The sequence below is a fragment of the Mobula hypostoma genome, unplaced genomic scaffold (assembly GCF_963921235.1).
Source record: "Mobula hypostoma unplaced genomic scaffold, sMobHyp1.1 scaffold_62, whole genome shotgun sequence".
In the NCBI taxonomy this organism is placed as follows: domain Eukaryota; kingdom Metazoa; phylum Chordata; class Chondrichthyes; order Myliobatiformes; family Myliobatidae; genus Mobula; species Mobula hypostoma.
Window position 1 is genome coordinate 70,076 of NW_026948193.1, and position 20,904 is coordinate 90,979.

A 20,904-nucleotide genomic window follows, 5' to 3' on the forward strand; every position below is an offset into this window, starting at 1 on the left:
AATATCAAAACAGCAGGATACTCCCAACTGCCAATTATACATCGGTAACCAAGAGATTGAACAAAAGACTAGCTTTAATTACCCTGGTAGTTTTATATCACAAGATGCTGGAACCAAAGTGGAAATAAAAAAAAAAGAATTGCCTTTGCCAAAACCAACTTCCAAAAACTGAAACTCATTTTTGCCAACAGACACATTTCTATAACAACAAGGCTGAGGCTACTAAAATGTTACATCTGGTCAATCTTGCTGTATGCTTCCGAAACACGGACTATAACACCGGAACTCCAAAGAAACATAGAAACAACAGAAATGTGGTTTCTTAGAAGAATGCTGAAAATATCATGTAGAGATATGGTAACTAATGAGACAGTACTCCAACTTGACCATACAAAAAGATCTTTAAAGAGAACATTAAATGAGAGGAAACTTAAATTCCTGGGTTATGTTTATAGAAAGGGAGAAATGGAATGTCTTACGTTACAAGACCGTATGCTAGGGAAACGTGGAAGAGGAAGGCAAGGAAGAAGATATATGGACACTGTTAAAGATCAGATTTAGATGTGCGAGATATCAAAGACGCTGCGACGTGGAAAGCCATTATCGCCCAAGCGTGTAACACACAAGGCACATGGAGAAGATGATCAAAAAGTTAGGTTCTCCCAGTGCAAGTCTGGAAACCGAGTCCTCATAATGAATTTGGGTCTACCAGGGAAGTATAAGTTGGCTGACCGCTGGGAGGCTACGACCAATGTAATGGAGAGTCAAATGCCAAACGTACTAGTTTTCTGAGTGATACCAGAGGATGGGAATGGACCTGTCAGGGTTCTGCATCGGAACCACCTTCTACCTCTGGGGCAAGAGGTGCGTGTTCACCCAGAGCCTGGCCTGGACCCTACACCTAGTAAGAGGACCTTGCCGCAACGTGAAGAGACTGAAGGACTCGGAGGATGAGGTAAAGGGGTTGTGGTATATGCTGCCTTTCGCCAACTCCCCAAAAAATGATGAAGAGATTCCCAATCTTGCTCTCGCTCAGGCAGGTGACCTGGGCGGGGGGCGGGGGTGGGGGGGGGGTGGGGGTTGTGTGGGGGATTAGCAGTGCTCAGGCAGGCTTGCAGCTGGACCAGGAAGCGGGTCCAGGCTCCAGAGTAACTGGGGATGAAGCCGAGCAGAGGGATCCGGGTTGCAGGAAGGCACGAGTGATAGACCGGGGGAACCCTCGTCATGTACACCAGAGGTATCCCAAGGAGTGTCTGAAACTGAAGAAGTAGTGGATGGGGTAAGGAGGTCTCAAAGAATCAGCTTGTCTATGTAGGGCCAGGGTACAGAATGCTCCGACTATCCCCCTAGTGAGGTATGTCACGACCTTTCAAAAATGGATTGGAGTTGCTGACATCTCGAAATTCCATTGAAAGCGGTGTTATTAATATGAGATGACAAATTATTTCCAAGTCATGATGACATGACTATTTTGGTGTGCGGAGAGTGTAATGCCCTGGTTATTACTTTTACGGTTGTGCTGTATGTATTTCATATTGGCAGTTCTGTAAAAGCAGCTTGTTTTCAGCTTGTTTGGCTGATGGTTGAACAAAAGAGATGAGGAGAAATGTGTGCTATCCAATTAGGATGGTTGAATGAAGGGGTTGTTTCTCTGGTGAGGGACACTAAGGTTGGGCTTGGGTTTTGTTCGGCAGGAGATGGGGAGAGAAGACGCTGTAGAGACCCGGTCGAAGCACAGGATCCGGCGGGAGACCCGTTTGTTCGAGATGGATTGTGAGCGCCGTTCGGAAGGTGGTGTGAGCTTTCACGTTGACCGAGGACCCAGCGCCTGAGTGACAGAGAAGTTCCAGATGAGTTCCAACGTGTGCACGTATGACTGTTTGATTGGAATTGGGCAGTTTATTTCTGTTATTCTTCACTAACCTTTCAGTTAAGTTAAGATTCATAAGTATAATCCCTTTAATCGTATGCAGTGTAAAGTCTGTTATTTGTCACAGGATAGCCAATTACACAGCACCCACACAAACTGGGGTTTGGGGTGGGATCGAGCCGTCTCAGTCTCAGGAGTTTGGCGGGGATTGAGAGTGTTTTCCTTAGACTCACGCAGCCAAGGAAACCAGGGTGTTTCACCTGTATATCAGAGTATGTGGTCAGACACACAAAGATCAGAACTTTCAAGGAATAGGGAATTAAAGTGGCAGGAACAAAATGGTCGGCGATAAGCAGGAGCAGTTACTCATCCGCCTGTCGTTTGTCCAGAACACAGGCGACGTGTCTTTAAACGTTTAATCAAGTACACAAAATTAACAGCTGTACCTCTCCATTACTGTTGTCTCCGGATGGAGTGAGAAAACTGTATGAACATAGAACATTAGTCAATACTTCCTCAATGTGAGCCAGACACGCCTTGATACAGTTCAAGGTGGTTCTCTGGGCTCATATGTCCAAGGATAAGTCAGCTCGTTTTTATTGCCATATAAATCCTGTTTGTGATAGATGTCATTCTGAGGTAGCCTTCTTGACACATATGTTCTGGTCTTGTCCTCTTTTAGAAAAATATTGGAAAAATATGTTTGATATTATTTCAGTAGTTCTACGAATTGATTTACAACCTCATCCTACTACTGCAATTTTTGAACTACCAGTGATAGACTCTAGTCGTTTATCCATGTCAGTCTAATTGCATTTGTTACATTAATAGCCAGAAGGTCCATTTTATTTAAATGGAAAGATTCTAATTCCCCCACTGCATTTCAATGGTTTTCCCAAACGATAGCATGCCCAAACTTGGAAAAAAAATAGGAGTGGTACCCTGGATCCTTCGGTTAAATTTGAAGAAACTTGGAAGCCATTTATTCAATGTTTTCATATGATGTAAGTTGACCTTTTCTGAATCCTTTGTAGTAATTTTTTTGTTCATGTATAGAGGAGCGGAGTTAACAACAAATATGTTTAGCCGATGTAATATAACAGCTCAAGCTTTGTTTGTGTTTTTGTTTAGTTTAGTTTCTTTTTAGTTTAGGGGGTTTTCTTTTTCACTGTTTATAAAGTATCTTTTTCATGGTGAATTACTATGAGGTTGGGAGGCTAAACTATATTTGCTACTTGGAATTTGTGCTTGTACATGCTAACTGTTGTTATTGTAATCCCGATCTCTGTGTATCGTTACTATTATTGTTATGTTTAATTTTGAAAGTTAATAAAAAGATTGAAACAGAACATAGATATTGACAGGACATTACCGGCCCTTCGGCCCACAGCAGAGAGACCTACTCCAGAGACTGCCAAGAATTTCGCCAGCGCTCAGCCCGCTGTTTTGCTCAGCTCTGTGTCCCTGGATCACAGTGGATGTGTCTCATCCAGGACCAGGACATAATGGTGACGAGGGCCGAATACTTCAGAAAATCACGTAAAAAATGTTCCCTTCAAAATGCTGAAAGGCGTGGAGTGGCAGAGAAAATAAAGAGAGTTATGAAGGTTGGTAGAATCTTGCTGACGAATAGAAATTGAAGAGGATGAAGACCGGGCGGATCTCACCGTGCTGAATTCAGGAGAGGTGTGGGGAGAACATGCAGAGGAAATAACTGAGACGCAGAAAGGAATTTCTCTCCGTTGGCAGAGGGACGGAACTTCAGAGAAACCTGTGTGGAGAATCTTCCAACATTGGAAAAGTACAGTGGAGACATGGGAACTGTGAGAATGGAATGAAGCTCCAAATGAGGAGTGTGAGGGTGTGGAATGGATGCAGGAGGCCGGAGCTGAGGAGATCCATGGAGTGAATACAAGAGACAGAAATGAACTGAATCAAACTTCCACACTGAAGACAGGATACAAAAGAAAAGGACGCAGAAGGAATTTTTCCCAGGTGGGGAGTTAAGAAACGGGATAATTTGGAACGGTGACGGGGAGAATACCCTTCAGGAAATGCAGTGAACGCTTGCAACTTTACACCCGAAGTTCTGCGGAGGATCAGTGTTTGAAATACTTCAAAATATTCATTTTTTATGTAAATCAATGAGATTAGATGCGGAAAAAGGAAAAGATTCTTCGTTGGAATATATTAGTCGTGATAATGTCTCATTAAGGAATAGCTTCTTGTTGTATTTCATATGCCCACCCGGATTTCCGCGAATTTTCACAGTGTGATCGCTATTCCCCAGTTATTACCCAGGGGGCTATACTCTATTTGCCCCGTTTCGTTCTCCCGGAACACTTTCAGTTACGTGTCCATTACCATACGGCTTGGAGCATTCGTGTGGATGAGTTGTTGACGGGATGCGTATCTCGCCCAGTTTTCCACTGAGAGAATGCTCAAAAGTGGAAGGAATAGACAGGCTACTGAGCCGACGGATGGGACTGCGGAAATTTCACCTCGGGTAGCTGAAGGATGGACGTCCGCGGTGGAGGGAGGGCCGTGCGGGCGTGACTGAAAGAGCGCTGAACTCTGGGATCATGGGACTGATTTGGACGGGACCTTGCAGTGATTTGGATACAAGTGCATAGAATTATAAACCCAGCCATCTCGATTTAGTTGTGTCATTAGTTATGCAAACACCCGTCTTCAATTTATCCCCCAAACGTCGTTTACCGTCTGTGCCTCTTTAAATATCTTTTTTCTCCCTTCTTCACCGTTTCCACATCGCTCCCCTTATCACTTCATTTCCTGAATATTGAGATCAGCTCTCTTTATATCGGTATGGGAATGGCATGGCAGAAAATTCCGGTTAACAGAATATATGTATATACAGCTCGGAAGGCAGTTCAACGAAGCGAATAAGGAGTCAAGGCTTATTTATACCACTGCGTCAAATCGACGCCGTAGGTACGGCATCGCCGCGAACCATACGCAGAGCCTATGCGGATCCCTACGCCGTAGCCGTGTGGTCTTGTGCCGGCGGCGTCATGTGTCACAAATATGATTGTACTTTTAAAGGAATGATCTCGACGATTTAACGAAGCAGGAAGGTAGATAGAGTTTGGATGGCCTTCAGTAATGTTTCTAACAAGGCACCCATGACAGATACAGGGACGCGGAGATGAATTGGCAAACTAGTCACACAATTAGCTTGGTAAATGGATGCAAATGGCAGTGTGCGAGCGTGTCTCTCCTCCCGGACCCGGCAATAAGTGGCGAGCTGTAGATTTGCTGCTGGGTCCTTTATTGTTTGTAAAAGAGGATGTGAAACAAAATGTGACTTATCCACATTGTGAAATGAAAATCTGGGAGGGCATATAGACCTTTGGAGGGTCGTTTTTAGTTGTAACCTTGCAACGCTAGGCCATACCTTTCTGAATGCAGGAGGACAGTACAGCGAAAGTGGATTTTGTTATTCTTGCATTGTTCACCGAGGCTCTGAGTGGAAGAATTCCGACTCGGTCTGACAGCGATACGGAGCACTGGTGATAACAGACTGAGAGCAATGGGTGCAATTCTGGTTACCACGCCATGGGAAGGATGTTGTAAGAACTGAGCTATGGTAGATCGAAATTCACCAGATTGTTTCCTGGACTGTGGGGAAGGGGATAAACTATAAGGAGAAGTTTGATTGTCTGAAATAGAAAATAAAGTGAAGGGTCCGTGTAAAAGTTTATACAATTATGGGGAGGTGTATATTGTACAGATAGCCAATAACTTTGTCTTCCCCTATGTCAGCAGTGGCACGTCCATACACAGATCTGAAGACATTCTCTTTTTCTCGCCCAGTGCGGCGTGGTTATGTCTGCAGTAGACGTGCTGGATGCGGGTGATAATAAAACAATGGAAACGTGCCTGGATAACCCTTGGTTAACAAAGGTAGAGAGGGATACGGGCTGGATTATGGCTCTGGGAATTGGCAGAGGTCGCCATAGTCGAGCTGGGGCAGAATCTATGCAATATTGATTCCGCACTGCAATCTACAAGAAGGTAGCTCTGTCACAGCGCTGACCGCAGCGAATCTCCACTGCCAGTGTAAAAGTCATTCCGATGGCTCCACCTTTACCCGAGTTACCCAGCGGCCAAATGACCCCGACTGTCAACGAAGCTGTCAAACGCAACGAGTGACTGAAATCAACTGAGCGATCGGATACCAGGATTGTTGATGACGTCACGGCTATCAAGGACGCTTCTGCACAGAAATGGAGTTATATTTGACTCCAAGTCAATTTAATAGCGAGACACATTATAGTTAAACACATAAAACCCAGATGTACATCGCGACAGAATAGCAGATTCCCGATGCGGAGAATTAGTAGTTAATGAACATTCGACCTTTAGGAATATGTGCTTTGCTTTACCTGTGTTTTTTAACCAATATTAAAAATAAAGTCCAAGGAGATTTTAACACTAGCCGCATTTCCTCTCTAAACTTAGCCTGGGTCGCTGTATAAATACAGGCGTTCGTGCAGGAACTCAGATACATGATCATGTAACCGGCTTCAGTGGCGACATAGGCAGAGTCGGTGTAATCACCTTCGTAATGCGCGTTTCCTGTGAGTCGGGTGATCTGAAAGATCACAGTGACCGACAGCCACAACAGAATGAAACTGCCGGACACACTAAAGAGTAAAATGATGGATTTCCGGCGGCCTTCCATCTCTGGATCCTTCTGTGTTTGACTGCCTTGACCGCGCAGTCCGCGGCGTACTTTACTGGCTAATAAAATGCGCCTTACCGTCAGACAGTTAAACAGGGTTATCAGAACAAAAGGTAATATAACCGTTAAAATACTCTGCAGAAAGGAGAATGCGACGCCCACAAGAGACGTAATGAACCACGAGCTCGGCTGGCAGCCCCATTGAATACCGTTAACTACACGCACAGGTTTATACTCTAATAGATACGGGACGTTCTGTAAATGCATCAGGAGCGGAACGGTTATAATGCCGGCAACAGCTGTCCTCACCGTGCAATATTTCGTTTTAAGCTTCCGACAACAGATCGCTACAAACCGATCGGCTGTGAACAGGACAGTGTACCAGACCGAGGTTTGCAGGCAGGTCGAATTGAAGTACAGGACGACCTTACAGACGGATGTATAGGACAGGAAGGATTTTGGAAACTGGTACATGACGATATGATACGCAATTACACAGACGATCATCACCAGGAGATCTGCCATTGCCATGAAAGCCATGCAGAGCGATATACATTTGGAAAGGCCGCAATTCCCTCGGAAGAGGACCACCGTTGTCAATAGGTTCGCTAGGGAAAGAGTTACAAATTGTGAGTTACAAACAGGGCGAGGAGAAGCGTTCTCGGAATGCAATGTGAAAATAATTTTCCGACAGTGATCGGCAAAATTACCGGGGAAATATGTTCCAAGAGAGAATAAAAGCTCCTCATTCAGTGAACTAAAAGGGTTTGCAGCTGAACTGCGCATTGTAACCTTGGCGATGTAACCGACAGGGGGCAGCACTGCTCCTGGTTAAGTTGCTGCTGACGTGCTCTCGATGTCACCTTGGCGATGTAACCGAGAGGGGGCAGCACTGCTGCTCATTCGCCATCACAACCCAGAAAAATAGGGGAGATCACCATCTTCTCCCATACCTCCCTTGCGCACTACATTCCCTACCCGTGGGATCGTCATTTCAATGGCTCTTACCCTCGAAGCCCCATTCAGACACCAGCCGTAGTGAATGAGAGCCGTGACAGAGCTGAATACAGTGGCTGTAGGAGGAACGGCTGATGTGCAGTCGACAGAATCCACTCAACGGAACTTTATTATTGAGCCGGTACTGGCCCGGAGTAAGTGGGGCCGTGCCCGCTGTCGGTCATCAGCCCCAGGGTGAAACCGATGCACTCGTTCCCTCCATTTAGTCAATGAATGAGCGCAGGGCCTGGTGAACAGAATCGGACTTCACTGACTCGTCTAGTGTCGCTTGTACGCAATCTAGCTTAAACTCGAATAGTTTCCGAAACGCCTATCAATAAATAAACTCTCACTTGGATATATCCGCCATTTTTGATCATATTCATTATCATCTTAAAGATGCGACAGGGAGAAATTAATTCAAATCTCTAGCTGGACACCACATTCTTATGCTAGCTATATTTACTATAATTCGCAACTGGTACGGGAAAGGCATACAATCAAAGGTTTGATCGGAAATCCAAAAAGGGGGGAGGGAAGGAGAGGGAGAGTGGGTGTGTGTGTGTGTGTGTGTGTGTGTGTGTGTGTGAGAGAGAGAGAGAGAGAGAGAGAGAGAGTGGGGGGGGGACGGAGAGAGAGAGGGAGAAAGGGAGAAAGAGTGTGTGAGAGAGAGAGAGGACAGGCAGTGAGAGAGAGAGAGTGAGAAAGCGAGAGAGAGACAGGGAGAAAGAGAAAGACAGAGAGACAGAGAGAGAGAGAGAGGACAGAGACAGAGAGAGAGGGAGAGAGAGAGAGAGAGGATGGAGAGAGAGAGGGAGAAAGGGAGAAAGAGCGTGAGAGAGAGAGAGGACAGACAGGGAGAGAGACAGGGAGACAGAAAGACAGAGAGACAGAGACAGAGACAGAGAGAGGACAGAGAGAGAGAGAGAGAGATGAGAGAGACAGACAGACAGACAGTGAGAGAGAAAAAATTCAACTACGGCGGCAGTAGGTACAATCCGCAACGTTCCCACAAATCGTCCTGTTCCACTGCTCCTTCACCAAAAAGTTAGATCACAAAATACCTTTCAATCTGCAACAATCCCGGTATCAAATTTACGCTGACAGTGGTGAACAGCGGAGAGGATTGATCTCCCTGAATTTCAGCAGCATCGTCTACGATGAACTTTGGGGGCGGGATGGGGGGTCGGGGTGACGGTGAACTTGACCCTGCATCAGCGTGTGGAGCGGAGACGAACCGTTCAGCAGCGGTAGTCTGCCGTGTCTCCGCGCTGGGTCGGTTTCGCCGGTAATCAACACCCAGTGAAATGACTGTTAATAGAAGTCCGTCCCGAACATTTCAGACAGAGGATGTGTCGACTTACCCGGAACACCGAAAGCTGCGAGAATAGGGTAAAGTACAATGCTCACATGCCGGATTGTTGGTAGAGCCATTTTCGGGTGTTGTACAAAATGTACCGCACTGCTAGCACTGAGAGCCACTCGCCTGCGTTCTGACCTCGCTGCCCTTTTATACATTAATCTATACCCCGGTGAGAGAAACACAGAGGTTGCACAATAACTCGGGTTAGTTACAGTCAGTTAACAAACAAGGTGCTATTTCTACTTTTGTGTTCTCTCGGCACCGCGGGGAATACTTAAAGCTCAGTCCATAACACCGTCTAGTAAAGTAGACAATCAGAAAGTTTTTAAAGCTGTTCCACGCACTCCGGATTGAAATGCCGGTCATGACCTATCACCTACTTATATTAACACACACAACATGCTGCGTTCCACCGGCATTTTATGTATGTTGCTTGAATTTCCAGCATCTGCAGATTTTCTCGTATCTACTTCTATTCTAGCCTTCACATTCATTTTGTTTGATATTAATTGTACGATATCTCGCTCCATATCTCTCAAAGCAAATGTTAGCTCTGAGTGAGCTCCCGATTTATCCTGAAACCAATCCCACATATGAACTTTACAGCGGGCCTGCACAGTCTGCGTTATTTGCCCAGTGTCATTGTAGACCACACGGATTCCATCACCTTATTCCAACTTTGTCCAAACTTCTTCAGTCACAATGAACTCAGCAGCCCGTTGTGCGGGCATGATTGACAAGGGCAGCACGGAATTGTATTGAAGTAACCCCTGCTTTTTGACATTGAAGGTTAAAAATCTCTATAATAACCTCTGTGACAAATATTACCGATACCGAATGTGCATCGGGTTTTCCGGCTCCGAATAAGGTCTCAGTAAATGACGGTGCATATTATGGATCATCACCGGCTCCTCATTTCCATCATCAGAATCGGAACCAGCATCACGTTTACTGTCTCCAGTAAATGCCGTGAAATGTGTGTGCAGTGCAATACGTCCAAAAGCACCGAAACAAACAATAAATAAATAAACAAGAGAGGGAGCGCAAAAAGAATGCAAACAGTGACGTAGTATTGTTTAATTTAGAAAAGTTTAGAAATAATTTAGAAAGCCGATGCTTGAAGAGAATAAGCTCAACTAAGATATGCGAGGCTTAGCGAGTATTTTGGTGATACTGACGACAACCCCCTGAACTTTTACAGAGCCATGGACAAGGATATGAGCAGAATATATTGGGAAGTCTTTAATTTGGGGGAGTCCCCATCATGACGCTATGAGACAGGAACCTGGGGATGTGAACTGGGAACGGATGTGTTCAGGGAAATGCCCAACAGAAATGTGAAGGTTGTTCCGGGCGCCCTTGCTTGGCGTTCTGGGCAGGTTTGCCCCACTGAGGTAGGGAAAGTTTTCTAACTGGAAGGGGTCACGGCTGTGACGAGATGTGGAATATCCATTCCGGAGGAAGAAAGAAGCATGCTTAAGGGTTAAGAAGCAGAGATCATCAGAGAGGATTCTGGAGAGTTACAAGGTCGCCAAGAAGGAGCCAAACAGCGGAAATTAGTGTCAGGCGTGTGCATTGGCGAGGAGGGGAACAGGAGGACGAGAGCGTAGAAACGATGAAGGATACAAGAGGAAAGAAACATGTGCCTGGTGTCGGGGGCGGCAGTGCGGGTCGATAATGAATGCTTTGCTTCAGTATTCACCAGTGCAGAGCTTCCGGACAGATCTGATGCCGGGGACCAGCACTATTAACCCAGGACTCCATAGACCACAGAGTAGGAATCTCAGAGGGAACTTGATGAATGTGGGGGCAGCGTGAACTGCCTGTTATGCTGGAATATGTCAAGGTTTCGAAGGAAGATGCATTGGAGAATTTGAAGAGCATGAGGATAGCTAAGAACCTGAGACCGAAAGGAATATCGCACATGATACTAATGGATGCGTGGGAAGAGATTTCCTCGGCTTTGGTGATGACATGTGCGTCCTCGCTGCCCACAGGCATAGGTGCGAAGCATTGGACGGTGGGAGGTTATGACAAATATCAATATTTTGTTCAAGAAAGGTACCAGGATTAACCCTGGGAATGACCGACCAATTACTCTTACTTCAGAGACGGGCAAATTTGGGGAGAATTTCTGGAGATGACGTTTAGTAGCTCCACAAGTCTCGGCACATCAACCTGTAATTGGAACTCAGTCATCGTACCCAAACGAGGAAACTAAGCAAGTGCGCATCAAATCCCCAAAACTTCAGCACAGGTGCCCCGCAGTGGTGTGTACAGAGCCACGTCTCTACTCTCTCTCTTCGCCCATGACTGCCCTCCCGCTTCTGCTACAAACTCAGTCATCATAGTCGCAGAGGTCACAACAGTGACTGGCCTCATCACAGAGGCTGATGAATCTGTATATAGAGAGGGTGAACCTCAAACTTCGACCAGCACTAAGAAGACAATAGAAATGGTAATCGACTTCAAAAATGCAAGACGTCTCGAACAAGCCCCACTATCCCTGAATAGTGAACTAATGGGGAGTGTTCAGAGGTTCAGGTTTTTGGGGATGAATATCACCGAGGAGCTCTCTCGGCCCGTCAGCAAAACCTCGTTAGCAATGAAAGCACAACAGTGACTATACTATATGAGGTGATTAGGGAGAGCTGATCTGTCTCAGAAATAGCTGGTCAACATTTTCTGTGCGATAGAGAGCAGACTGACACACGGAATGGCAGTGCTGTGCTCCAGATGCAGCGAGACAGATTGTAAACCACTCAAAGGGTTGATTAGGACGGCTCCGAACATCACTGGGGCTCAAATACTGGACTGGGAGACAATCTAACTCCGGATGTCCGCGGCAACAGTAAAGACCCATCCGATCCCTGACACCCTCTGTTTAATTTCCGGCCGTCTGGTAGGGGAGAGGGAAACATCTTCTCCATGGCATTAGACGGAAATAACTTCATCCCGAGGGCCGTTGTTGTGCTGAATAATGCAACACCCTGCCTTGCCAATGGCCTTTGAGTGTCACTGAAATCATTTGTGTATGTAAATACTGTTTTTTTTCTTGTTTGAATGAATCCGGACCGCACGCATTGCAAATATCTGTTATGCGCGGTCTGGAGCAGCGCCGCCATTTTGTTGTCATCAGCCATGACAATACAGTTCCATTGTATCCTATTGATTTGCCGAAGCACAGTCTGATTAGGGATAGTCGGCAGGACTTTCAGAAGAGCAGAACATGTCTCACGAAGATGACTGAATACCGTGAGGAATGGGCGAGACATATTGATTAAAACCGAGGACTGGAGGTCGTGAATATGGATTTTAGTATGGTATGTTCGCCCAACGATAAGCTCATTCGGGACGGTAGGAGACACCAGTTCCAGGGAAAATTGCCCGTGTGGATTCAGAATTGGTTTGGCCGCAGAAGGCAGAGGCTGCGGTGGTCTTCATTATAGGAAGGATGTCGAATCGTTAGAGATCGAGCAGAGGAGATTTACTGCGATGACGCCAGGATTATGAAGAGCGGTTGACCGAGCTAAGGTTTTGCTTTAGGAGGACAGAAAATGAGCTGTGATGTCGGGAAGGTGTACACAATGATAAGAGGCAGAGGTCGATTGTACAGCAAGAGATACTGTATGTTTCCCAGGCGGAAATGGCGAATACACGGAGACATAACTTTATGGAGTTGGGCGGAAGGTATTGTGGTGATGGCGGAGGGATTTCTTTGACACACTGAGGGGTGTGTACGTGTGACGCTCTGTAATCAGCGGCGTGGCGTCATTTCCGTTATGGACATTCCACAGACTCTCAGATAGGCGGGTGGATGAATGGGAAAGATGAGGGCGATGTAGTCGGAAAGGGTCAGATTGATCTTGGAATGGACTAAACCGTGGGCACAACCGAGTGCCTACGATGCCATATTGCTGTATGCATTATGCGATCATGTGTTAGTGAAACGTTCAGGGTGTGTCTTGTGACCAGGTACCTGCTTACTGATGTCAGCAATGCAAAGTGTTCCGGATCTTCAGGATCCTCAATGATGGATGCCGTCTTCTTCAGACATTGCTTTCTGAATATGGTGGGGAGCCTGATGCCTTTGCTGGAGCTGACTGACTTTACAACACGTTGTGGTTTTTTCCGATCTTCTGCATTAGCGCCTCCACACCTGACGGGATGCAACAGCCCGCACACTGTCCGGGGTACATCACTAATCTTCTCAAACCTTTTCCGTAATTGCATCAATTCCTCATCTCCAACTCATCATCTACAGAGCTGTGGACCCACGGGAAATGGAAGCTCCTCGGCCTTTCCTCTGCTGACCCGTCGAGGAAGACGTACCTGTTTACAGTTCAAAATACAAAGTGCATTTATTATACTCTTTCAACAATTAGATTCGTCTCCTTACAAATAACCACAAAACAAAGAAAACCAATAGAACCGGTTAAGAAAGAAAATCGTCAAATGCCAGATGTGCGGAGAGAAAATAAACCAAAAAGACCAAAGTTTCAAACGATAAACTTCACCAAATAACATTCAGAACTGAAGTTGAGAAAATTGAGTCCCCCCACGGATAGGAAGCCAGGTATTGCAGCAACTGATTCAAGAACATGTCCCTGCCTCTGTTGAACGTAGCGCCGAGGAAACGTCGCGGAGCACCGAGCCGAAGCGTCCCGTCTATCGCCCAATCTGGCCATCTGGTCCGTCGTTGAAAACGTCCGAACATCGCGTCGTTCCTCGCTTTCGGAGCCGGGCCCTGCTGCTTCGAGACTCTCTCCAGCCTAGTCTCACCGCCTCGATTCTGCTCGTTCCGATCTTTCCAATTCGGCCCCACTTTAAAATCGATCAAATCTCGGATCGGTCCTCGCTGTCGGGCACGGGGCCGGGCTCTGCCTCGCCTCGGCTCGCCTCTGTTCCGCCACATCGAATCGCCTCTAAATCCGCTCCGGCAATTGGCTCGTTCTCGGGTCTCCGACCCGGACCCCGACGTCTGGATCCGGCTTTCAAGGCAGCAGCGTCCAGCGCTTTCGAGCTTTCAGATCGCACCGCATTTATGGAATAGTGACATACATCAACAGCGAATTTCAACACCTCTTTTTTGCGTTGGATTTGATGAGTGTCCTACTATCAACACCCGAGGAAAGTGGACGTTGGTTCCCATTGACCAGAACGTAGCTTGGTCAGACCCGTCATGATCAATAAGAAGAGATCAGATGCTGTGGGACGTTTTGGTTTGGATGGAGGCCGAGATCGGCAAACTCTGGTCAAGTGTCCTTTCTTTGGCAAGTAAAGCGGAATGAGTCTCGGTGTCAACAGTCAGGAGGCTTCCGGTGAAATTCAGCGCAACGGTGACATCGGAAAACCCGGAGTACAATTCTTCTGATTCTTAGCTGGGGGCACCTTGTTAGGGTCAGTACAATCTGCGGCAGTTGTAGGTGATGGAGATGTCACCGCTCTTTGTACTTGGCACTCTTGCGACAAAACTGCATTTTTATCTGCCGCTTGCATGCCATTTGCGATATCAAAAGCTGACTGAAGTGAGAGCTCTGATTCTGCCGATAAGCGACGCTGAATGTGAACATCACGCCGACGACTGAGCGACCTCGTATCCTGAAGTGGGAGGGTGAAGAGCCAGAGGTCCTGGTACATATAGGTACCAATGACATAGGTAGGAAAAGGGATGAGGTCCTGAAAGAAGAATATAAGGAGCTAGGAAGGGAGTTGAGAAAAAGGACCGCAAAGGTAGTAATCTCGGGATTACTGCCTGTGCCACGCGACAGTGAGAGTAGGAATGCGATGAGGTGGAGGATAAATGCGTGGCTGAGGGATTGGAGCAGGGGGCAGGGATTCAAGTTTTTGGATCATTGGGACCTCTTTTGGCGTAGGTGTGACCTGTACAAAAAGGACGGGTTACACTTAAATCCTAGGGGGACCAATATCCTGGCAGGGAGATTAGCGGGGGCTACTGAGGTGACTTTAAACTAGAATGGTTGGGGGGTGGGAATCAAATTAAAGCGGCTAGGTGTGAGGAGGTTAGTTCACAACAGAGGGATGGGAACCAGTGCAGAGAGACAGAGGAGTGTAAAGTGAGCGTAGAAGCAAAAAGTACAAAGGGGAAAAGTAAAAGTGGCAGGCCGACAAATCCAGGGCAAGCATTAAAAAGGGCTAAGAGAGTTGTAAAAGAGCGCCTGAAGGCTTTATGTGTCAATGCAAGGAGCATTCGTAATAAGGTGGATGAATTGAAAGTGCAGATTGTTATTAATGATTATGATATAGTTGGGATCACAGAGACATGGCTCCAGGGTGACCAGGGATGGGAGCTCAACGTTCAGGGATATTCAATATTCAGGAGGGATAGACACGAAGGAAGGGGAGGTGGGGTGGCGTTGCTGGTTAAAAAAGAGATTAACGCAATAGAAAGGAAGGACATAAGCCGGGAAGATGTGGAATCGATATGGGTAGAGCTGCGTAACACTAAGGGGCAGAAGACGCTGCTGGGAGTTGTGTACAGGCCACCTAACAGTAGTAGTGAGGTCGGAGATGGTATTAAACAGGAAATTAGAAATGTGTGCAATAAAGGAACAGCAGTTATAATGGGTGACTTCAATCTACATGTAGACTGGGTGAACCAAATTGGTAAAGGTGCTGAGGAAGAGGATTTCTTGGAATGTATGCGGGATGGTTTTTTGAACCAACATGTCGAGGAACCGACTAGAGAGCAGGCTATTCTGGACTGGGTTTTGAGCAATGAGGAAGGGTTAATTAGCGATCTTGTCGTGAGAGGCCCCTTGGGTAAGAGTGACCATAATATGGTGGAATTCTTCATTAACATGGAGAGTGACGTAGTTAATTCAGAAACAAAGGTTCTGAACTTAAAGAGGGGTAACTTTGAAGGTATGAGACATGAATTAGCTAAGATAGACTGGCAAATGACACTTCAAGGATTGACGGTGGATATGCAATGGCAGGCATTTAAAGGTTGCATGGATGAACTACAACAATTGTTCATCCCAGTTTGGCAAAAGAATAAATCAAGGAAGGTAGTGCACCCGTGGCTGACAAGAGAAATTAGGGATAGTATCAATTCCAAAGAAGTAGCATACAAATTAGCCAGAGAAAGTGGCTCACCTGAGGACTGGGAGAAATTCAGAGTTCAGCAGAGGAGGACAAAGGGCTTAATTAGGAAGGGGAAAAAAGATTATGAGAGAAAACTGGCAGAGAACATAAAAACGGACTGTAAAAGCTTTTATAGATATGTAAAAAGGAAAAGACTGATAAAGACAAATGTAGGTCCCCTGCAAACAGAAACAGGTGAATTGATTATGGGGAGCAAGGACATGGCAGACCAATTGAATAATTACTTTGGTTCTGTCTTCACTAAGGAGGACATAAATAATCTTCCAGAAATAGTAAGGGACAGAGGGTCCAGTGAGATGGAGGAACTGAGCGAAATACATGTTAGTAGGGAAGTGGTGTTAGGTAAATTGAAGGGATTGAAGGCAGATAAATCCCCAGGGCCAGATGGTCTGCATCCCAGAGTGCTTAAGGAAGTGGCCCAAGAAATAGTGGATGCATTAGTGATAATTTTTCAAAACTCGTTAGATTCTGGACTAGTTCCTGAGGATTGGAGGGTGGCTAATGTAACCCCACTTTTTAAAAAAGGAGGGAGAGAGAAACCGGGGAATTATAGGCCGGTTAGCCTAACGTCGGTGGTGGGGAAACTGCTGGAGTCAGTTATCAAGGATGTGATAACAGCACATTTGGAAAGCGGTGAAATGATCGGACAAAGTCAGCATGGATTTGTGAAAGGAAAATCATGTCTGACGAATCTCATAGAATTTTTTGAGGATGTAACTAGTAGAGTGGATAGGGGAGAACCAGTGGATGTGGTATATTTGGATTTTCAAAAGGCTTTTGACAAGGTCCCACACAGGAGATTAGTGTGCAAACTTAAAGCACATGGTATTGGGGGTAAGGTATTGGTGTGGGTGGAGAATTGGTTAGCAGACAGGAAGCAAAGAGTGGGAATAAACGGGACCTTTTCAGAATGGCAGGCGGTGACTAGTGGGGTACCGCAAGGCTCAGTGCTGGGACCCCAGTTGTTTACAATATATATTAATGACTTGGATGAGGGAATTAAATGCAGCATCTCCAAGTTTGCGGATGACACGAAGCTGGGTGGCAGTGTTAGCAGTGAGGAGGATGCTAAGAGGATGCAGGGTGACTTGGATAGGTTGGGTGAGTGGGCAAACTCATGGCAGATGCAATTTAATGTGGATAAATGTGAAGTTATCCACTTTGGTGGCAAAAATAGGAAAACAGATTATTATCTGAATGGTGGCCGATTAGGAAAAGGGGAGGTGCAACGAGACCTGGGTGTCATTATACACCAGTCATTGAAAGTGGGCATGCAGGTACAGCAGGCGGTGAAAAAGGCGAATGGTATGCTGGCATTTATAGCGAGAGGATTCGAGTACAGGAGCAGGGAGGTACTACTGCAGTTGTACAAGGCCTTGGTGAGACCACACCTGGAGTATTGTGTGCAGTTTTGGTCCCCTAATCTGAGGAAAGACATCCTTGCCATAGAGGGAGTACAAAGAAGGTTCACCAGATTGATTCCTGGGATGGCAGGTCTTTCATATGAAGAAAGACTGGATGAACTGGGCTTGTACTCGTTGGAATTTAGAAGATTGAGGGGGGATCTGATTGAAACGTATAAGATCCTAAAGGGATTGGACAGGCTAGATGCGGGAAGATTGTTCCCGATGTTGGGGAGGTCTAGAACGAGGGGTCACAGTTTGAGGATAGAGGGGAAGCCTTTTAGGACCGAGGTTAGGAAAAACTTCTTCACACAGAGAGTGGTGAATCTGTGGAATTCTCTGCCACAGCAAACTGTTGAGGCCAGTTCATTAGCTATGTTTAAAAGGAAGTTAGATATGGCCCTTGTAGCTACAGGGGTCACGGGGTATGGAGGGAAGGCTGGGTTCTGAGTTGGATGATCAGCCATGATCATAATAAATGGCGGTGCAGGCTCGAAGGGCCGAATGGCCTACTCCTGCACCTATTTTCTATGTTTCTATGTTTCTATAACTTCTCGAACAGCAACGTAAACACAAAGTTCAGTCAGTTTTCTTAATTCAGCAACAAACGTTGCTGTTGGTTCGTTTTCTAACTGAAAACGAGAGCTGAATCTAACGCGCTGCACAATATCCAATGGTTTAGGATTGTAATGAGATCAAATCTCAGCAGTTCCTCATAAGATTTCGAAGAGAGCAAATCGGGATTCATCAAACTTCGGACGATGTTGTATGTTCCCGGACCGCATAAACTGAGCAAGATAGTAACCTTTTGATTAGGCTCAGAGATGTTGAATAACTAGCCAAACAGTTTAATGTAAACCTTCCCGTGGTCTGTGAATCATAATATTCCTGAGCTTGTCCAATGATGGTCATTGTTCAAATGTGAACATCGATTCCAAAAGAGCGAGTGTCACAGATCCCATCCCCGTCACCACTGTTTTACTAAGAACGTTAATCGTGTCCAGTGCAGCCGAACGGGTCTGCTTGACTCGTAATCACGCAGAAAAAATAAACATGTTCACACGCACAGAATTTGTAGGTCAAACGCGAATCAATAGATGGAAAAGCTGACGACATCAGCCGATCCCCTGATGTCACATGGCAGACTAATAACCCCCACACAGTGGATAGGACACTCCACTCTCACCTCTATCTCTTCCTTTGTCTTCTAACCCCATTCTCCCTCTATCTCCCCATCCCACTTCCTCTACCGCTATCTCAGCATTCTCTCCAACCCTTCTCACCCTCTCTCTCCCTTCTCTCTCACCTTCCATCTCGCCACCCATCTACTGTATCTCTCGATCTCTCGATCTCTCGCTATCCCCCCTCCCTGCCTCTCGGTCTATCCCTCTCTCTACTCTACCGGCCGAGTTCCTCCCAACATCTCCTTCTCCAACCTTTCCCCGCTCCCCTCTCTCTCTCACCGTGAGTGTGCTCACCGTGACTTTGCTGGTAAGCTGTTTCGTGTCGCTGATGGTGTCCTGGGTTCTTGCAAACGGGGATTTCAGCAACCCCTCCAGTTTCCAGCCTCGCAGTCCCGTTGGAAATGAACGGAAAGAGATCTCATTGAGAGTGCAAATGGCGGGAGTGGGTGGGAAGGGATGGGGTCCACGGGGGTGCGGATGATGGTAGTGAATGAGAAGGGGTGCGATCCCATTGGGAGTTCGAGTCCGCTCCCCTCTCACTCTCCCTGTGATGACAGGTTGCAGCTGGTCACTACACCGTGGGAGAAGAGATTTCCCTTGAATTTCACAGAATCACAGAAATCTACAGCACGTTACAGGCCCTTCGGCCCGCAGTGTTGTGCCGACCACGTAACCTACTCCAGAAACTGCCACGAATTACCCTCCCGCATCGCCCTCTATTTTTCTAGGCTCCATGTACTATCTAACATCTATGTAATATCTAAGAGTCTCTTAAAAGACCCTATTGTATCCGCCTCCAGCACTGTCGCTGGCAATGCTGTCCACACACACACCACTTAGCTCCGACATCTGCTCTGTACCTACTTCCAAGCAAGTTAAAACTCTGCCCCCTCGTGTTCAGCCGGTTCGGCGGGAGGAGCGAGGGCAGTGCGTGCAGTCCTTTGGTGAAATGATATCGTATCCGTTAAATAGGGGCCGTGGACAATTCTGATTTGATGCAGAGGGACGTGAAAGTACAGAGGAACATCTGGAGAAACTTTTGAAATGCCCGTTCGCTGCTGTCCTTGCTGCGCGATCGTGAATCTTCCGGAGGGAAGGCCTCAAAACCCTCGGCTTTGCCTGCTGTTGGCGACCGACATTGAGGTCGAATCGCTCGGATAGAGATGATACTCGGTACTCGGTGTCGGAGAGCTGATCGGAGGCTCGAAGTTTTCGGACGACTCGGAGTCGGACTGTGGTCGGGCATGGCAGGGAGAGTTTTTTCTTCCTTCTCCCGTCTGCGTGAGATGTGGGACATTTGAGAGACTTTGAACTTTTTATTGTGCTCATTGACTTCTTCATCAGGTTATGGTATTGTTGCACTGTTGTAACTATATGTTATAATTGTGATTTTGTTAGATTTTTCACTCTTGTTCTGTCCTGTGTTTTGTGATATCACACTGGAGGAAATATTGTATCATTTCTTAATGCATGCATTACTAAATGACAATGAAAGAGGACTGTGTGTCTTCATAATCTAAATCTAAAGCCCTAGGAACAAGCCTGTGGCTATCCACATGACCAATGTCTCTCATCATCCCGTACACCTGCATGAATTTCCTGCATATTTTTCTCCAGACTGAATAAGACGATAAGCTCACTGTGCTTTTGACGTCCTTCAGGGCTCTGGATGAAGTTGGTTAAACTCCTTCCTCCCCGCTCTTTTCAACGTTTTGTGTGATTTTCACTCATTTCAAAGGACTGTGTCTCAGACAGCTGGGTTGTTGCAACGCACCTCTAAAGTCTGACAGCAGACTAGTGAGTGAATCTTCGATGGAGCAGAGTCAGAAATCAAAGCCTGAATCAGGGCTTTGGGGCTCCTGAAAGAGATGGCACCTAGAGTTTACCAGGAGGAGCAGGAAGAGGAATCAGACTGGTAGGATGTGGCTGCAAATGAAAGATCAGAAACATTTTCAAACAGTTTGAAAAAAAAAAGGTGGTTAATTTCTGCAGAATACTGGAGGAAATCAACAGATCTGGCTGCAAATGTGGAAATTAAGAAATAGACAATATTTAGGCCGAGCCCCATCAGCGTGCCTAGACTGTGTACTCCTCTGCTTAGTTGCTGCCTGAACTGCAGAGTTCCTCCAGCATTGTGTGTGTTTGCGTCTCTGTATTTCCAGCAACTGCAGAATCTCTTGTGTTTTATATCTACATTTGTAAGAGTATTGTACTTCGGCATTAGATACACGTTGATATTGAGTACTTTTTTTAAT